Source organism: Zootoca vivipara, chromosome 4, assembly GCF_965207765.1.
Source record: "Zootoca vivipara chromosome 4, rZooViv2.hap1.1, whole genome shotgun sequence".
NCBI lineage: Eukaryota > Metazoa > Chordata > Lepidosauria > Squamata > Lacertidae > Zootoca > Zootoca vivipara.
In genome coordinates, this window is record NC_142587.1 from 99,965,704 (window position 1) to 99,971,270 (window position 5,567).

At 45.1% G+C, this 5,567-nt stretch overlaps 1 long non-coding RNA gene across 1 annotated transcript; it reads right to left on the reverse strand.

Moving 5' to 3' along the window:
- Positions 1–1,913: 1,913 nt before the first annotated feature.
- LOC148686078 (uncharacterized) lies at positions 1,914–2,599 on the reverse strand. The gene is made up of 2 exons (XR_015949866.1): positions 2,525–2,599; positions 1,914–2,088 (listed from the first exon to the last, which is right to left on the reverse strand). It is a non-coding gene; the product is annotated as an uncharacterized LOC148686078 (long non-coding RNA).
- Between the last annotated feature and the right edge of the window lie 2,968 nt (positions 2,600–5,567).

Consider the following 5,567-nt stretch of genomic DNA (forward strand, 5'->3'; position numbering starts at 1 on the left):
AAATAAACAACTGTCTGACTTTTAGAAGACATCTGAAGGCAGCCCTGTTTAGGGAAGTTTTTAATATTTGATATTTTATCATGTTTTTAATACAGTGGTACCTCGGTTTAAGTACACAATTGGTTCTGGAAGTCTATACTTAACCTGAAGCATACTTAACCTGAAGCGAACTTTCCTATTGAAAGTAATGGAAAGTGGATTAATCCGTTCCAGACGGTCTGTGGAGTACTTAAACCTGAAGCGTACTTAACCCGAAGTAAGAGTGTAATTGGTTCTGGAAGTCCGTACTTAAACTGAAGCGTACTTAACCTGAAGCGAACTTTCCCATTGAAAGTAAGTAATGGAAAGTGGATTAATCCGTTCCAGATGGGTCCGCGGAGTACTTAAACTGAAAGTACTCAAACCAAAGCATACTACAGTACTTAAACCGAGGTATGACTGAGCTGCCCAGAGTGGCTGGGGAAACCCAACCAGATGGGCAGGGTATAAATATATTTTTATTTTTATTACTTTAAAGGTAAAGGGACCCCTGACCATTAGGTCCAGTCGTGACTGACTCTGGGGTTGCAGCACTCATCTGTCCCGGCCCAGAAGGAAACAGGCAGTTTACCTGCTGGCTGGACAAACATTCCTCCTCATGTGTAAACCTGTTCATTCTAGGAGTGTTGTATTTGACTGCTCTGTGTTTTACATAGAACCCTAGAGTTGGAAGAGACCACAAGGGCCATCCAGTCCAACCCCCTGCCAAGCAGGAAACACCATCAAAGCATTCTTGACAAATGCCTGTCAAGCCTCTGCTTAAAGACCTCCAAAGAAGGAGACTCCACCACACTCCTTGGCAGCAAATTCCACTGCCGAACAGCTCTTACTGTCAGGAAGTTCTTCCTAATGTTTAGTTGGAATCTTCTTTCTTGAAGTTTGAATCCATTGCTCCCACACCCCTAAACATTTTTTAAGAAGAAAAACACTGCCCGGAACATTTAGGGGACTAGTCTAGTCCTTCTAGCCCACTGACCAGACACCATTGTTCCAAGTTTAAAATGTATAGCGCTGTTTAATATCTCTTCAGCTCCCTATTCCGCTTAAGGTCAAGGGAGCCTGGAAGTAGAGTTTATGGAAAGGGGCCTCCTGCAAAGCTTTGAAATCTCTCTCTGAAGTGATCCTGCTGGAGGGTTTCATGGGAAGTGCTAATTGCTGGCCTCCCCTGGTGGGGACCGTAGGCGGCTGATGAATATCTCCAAAGAGTTTGAGATCCGCGAGGCTGTGGGCAGGAACCGGCTGCCACACAGCAGTCATGTCCCCATGGGGTCTTGAGAGGCAATCAGAAAAGCATTAAAAGACTTGGCGAAGGGAAGAGGGTTGTATCGCAACTTGTTGCACTGCTGTGTGTGTGTGTCCATGCGCACTTAGAGTTGGGTGGGACCCCTGCTGGTCATCTTGCAATGTAGGAATATGTCTGTTGGAGAAAGGCAACATCTTATTTCAAAGGGGTGTGCTAAAATTTATTTTTAAATCCACAAAAATTCCCCAAAAAAGTCCAGTTGCGGACGACTCTGGGGTTGCAGCACTCACCTCGCTTTACAGGCAGGGAGCCGGCGTTTGCAGACGGTTTTTCCGGGTCATGTGGCCAGCATGACTAAGCCGCTTCTGGCGAATCAGCACAGCACATGGAAACGCTGTTTACCTTCCCGCTGGAGCGGTACCTATTTATCTACTTGCACTTTTGGGTGTGCTTTCGAACTGCTAGGTTGGCAGGAGCTGGGACCGAGCAACGGGAGCTCACCCCATCGTGGGGATTTGTTTTTTTTTTTAAAATATATTTTATTAATTTTCCAATTAAAACCAATTATATCACATTCATTATTTCAAATTATACACATATATATATCAATCAAACCGAATGTTATGCCAAATCATCTAAAGAATTTTTTATTTGGGTTCCCATGCTTCAAGAAATTGGGGATTCCTCGCAACCGTCCACTGCCGTCTTTTTTCTAAAGTTCAAATCGTCCTCCAAGTTCATAATAATCCAGATCTTCCCCTTACAGTCACATAGATGTTTTCCACTTTCAACCGATTGTTTCCCAGCTGCTGAGATAAATATCGAACAAGGTTTCACAAATGTTCTTTCTCCTGTGTGGGTTAATCAGTCCAGCCTCCCCATAAATCTTCTTAGTCTGTAGCTCCCTGTTGTGTCGAAGCAGCGCCATCTTAAAAAGCTCAAATCACTTTCGTTTTCTCTCATAGCCATGAAGATTAACGATCTTTATAAAATTTACAGCTTTTCCAGGCAGAAGACCCAAACATCAAACCATAAACTCTTGGTAAATTAATGGATCTCCTTGCCCTATAGCTGAACTTAGCTTCAGGTCGCTGCTCCAATTCAAAGTGCGTCACAGCTCATAAATCCTCTGAACGCGTCCAGGACTCCTTCCGTCCGACTGGGGGGGGGGCTTTTCTCATCGGCAACTCCACATCTTTAAAAAATATGCTCAGTAACAACAGTTTATAAAGTTCAACTCACACAGTCTTTTGCTTCTCTTTCACTCCAAACAAGCCAGGACATCGCGTCTGGGAAGATACGAAGTAACTCATATGAAGAAAAATAAAACTCCATTCCCTTATCGCTCCGTCCCCATCAATCCTTCTTCCAGATGATATACAGCCTTTAACTCCTCTCCCTCAGCAGCATAGATTTCTCAGCAGTAAACAGCGCTTCTTCCCCTCCTTCTGAAGTATGTCCATAGATTTAAGCCTAATTATCTTCTTTAACCATGGAAATCCCCGCCATGCAGATTAGCGTCCGGGAGTCCTGGCCCTCGTAAGTGCTTTTCAGCCCAAGCTCCCCCCACTCCATAAACAGTCGGAGTGGGTCTGGGGGCATCGCGGGCCAGCGGCCCCTCTCCGTAACCCCCGGAGAGGGTAGGGGGTTGCCATTTACTCCCCTAGCAACCGCCAAATTCCTTACGAAGGTCAGAGGGATGGAAAACAGGTCCGCCATTCCTGCCGGCGGAAACCGGAACCCCCATCGTGGGGATTTGAACCACCAACCTTCTGATCGGCAAGCTCAAGAGGCTCAGTGGTTTAGACCAGGCTTCCTCAACCTCGGCCCTCCAGATGTTTTGAGACTACAATTCCCATCATCCCTGACCACTGGTCCTGCTAACTAGGGATCATGGGAGTTGCAGGCCAAAAACATCTGGAGGGCTGAGGTTGAGGAAGCCTGGTTTAGACCACAGCGCCACCCATGTGCCTTTATATTAGGGTAGATGTTTCAAAAAAAAAGCTCCACAACTTTGTAAAAACAAACAACTTTGTCCGGATTTTCACTTCTGGGAATATGGCAACCCTAACTGTGCGCTAGTTTTGACCAGGGAGATCTGCGGACTTTGCATGACAATCTGCAAGGGATTCATTAGGTATGATTCCTGCATTGCAAGGGGTAGAACTAGATGGCCCTTGGGGTCCCTTCCAGCCAACTTTACGATTCTATGAGCAGATCCATGGATTCCAAACCTTTCCAGGCCATCATTGCATAAACGCATTCCCGTTGTTGTTTAGTCGTTTAGTCGTGTCCGACTCTTCGTGACCCCATGGACCATAGCACGCCAGGCACTCCTGTCTTGCACTGCCTCCCGTAGTTTGGTCAAACTCATGTTCGTAGCTTCGAGAACACTGTCCAACCATCTTGTCCTCTGTCGTCCCCTTCTCCTAGTGCCCTCAATCTTTCCCAACATCAGGGTCTTTTCCAAGGATTCTTCTCTTCTCATGAGGTGGCCAAAGTATTGGAGCCTCAGCTTCACGATCTGTCCTTCCAGGGAGCACTCAGGGCTGATTTCCTTAAGAATGGATAGGTTTGATCTTCTTGCAGTCCATGGGACTCTCAAGAGTCTCCTCCAGCACCATAATTCAAAAGCATCAATTCTTCGGCGATCAGCCTTCTTTATGGTCCAGCTCTCACTTCCATACATCACTACTGGGAAAACCATAGCTTTAACTATACGGACCTTTGTCGGCAAGGTGATGTCTCTGCTTTTTAAGATGCTGTCTAGGTTTGTCATTGCTTTTCTCCCAAGAAGCAGGCGTCTTTTAATTTCGTGACTGCTGTCACCATCTGCAGTGATCAAGGAGCCCAAGAAAGTAAAATCTCTCACTGCCTCCATTTCTTCCCCTTCTATTTGCCAGGAGGTGATGGAACCAGTGGCCATGATCTTGGTTTTTTTGATGTTGAGCTTCAGACCATATTTTGCGCTCTCCTGTTTCACCCTCATTAAAAGGTTCTTTAATTCCTCCTCACTTTCTGCCATCAAGGTTGTATCATCTGCATATCTGAGGTTGTTGATATTTCTTCCAGCAATCTTAATTCCGGCTTGGGATTCATCTAGTCCAGCCTTTCGCATGATGAATTCTGCATATAAGTTAAATAAGCAGGGAGACAATATACAACCTTGTCGTACTCCTTTCCCAATTTTGAACCACTCAGTTGTTCCATATCCAGTTCTAACTGTAGCTTCTTGTCCCACATAGAGATTTCTCAGGAGACAGATGAGGTGATCAGGCACTCCCATTTCTTTAAGAACTTGCCATAGTTTGCTGTGGTCGACACAGTCAAAGGCTTTTGCATAGTCAATGAAGCAGAAGTAGACGTTTTTCTGGAACTCTCTAGCTTTCTCCATAATCCAGCGCATGTTTGCTATTTGGTCTCTGGTTCCTCTGCCCTTTCGAAATCCAGCTTGCACTTCTGGGAGTTCTCGGTCCACATACTGCCTAAGCCTGCCTTGTAGAATTTTAAGCATAACCTTGCTAGCGTGTGAAATGAGCGCAATTGTGCGGTAGTTGGAGCATTCTTTGGCACTGCCCTTCTTTGGAATTGGGATGTAGACTGATCTTCTCCAATCCTCTGGCCATTGCTGAGTTTTCCAAACTTGCTGGCATATTGGGTGTAGCACCTTAACAGCATCATCTTTTAAAATTTTAAATAGTTCAGCTGGAATATCATCACTTCCACTGGCCTTGTTATTAGCAGTGCTTTCTAAGGCCCATTTGACTTCACTCTCCAAGATGTCTGGCTCAAGGTCAGCAACCACACTACCTGGGGTGTACGAGACCTCCATATCTTTCTGGTATAATTCCTCTGTGTATTCTTGCCACCTCTTCTTGATGTCTTCTGCTTCTGTTAGGTCCTTACCACTTTTGTCCTTGATTATGGTAATCTTTGTACGAAATGTTCCTTTCATATCTCCAATTTTCTTGAACAGATCTCTGGTTTTCCCCATTCTATTGTTTTCCTCTATTTCTTTGCATTGCTCATTTAAGAAGACCCTCTTGTCTCTCCTTGCTGTTTTTTGGAAATCTGCATTCAGTTTCCTGTATCTTTCCCTATCTCCCTTGCATTTTGCTTGCCTCCTCTCCTCCGCTATTTGTAAGGCCTCGTTGGACAGCCATTTTGCTTTCTTGCATTTCCTTTTCCTTGGGATGGTTTTCATTGCTGCCTCCTGTATAATGTTACGAGCCTCCATCCATAGTTCTTCAGGCACTCTGTCCACCAAATCTAAATCCTTAAACCT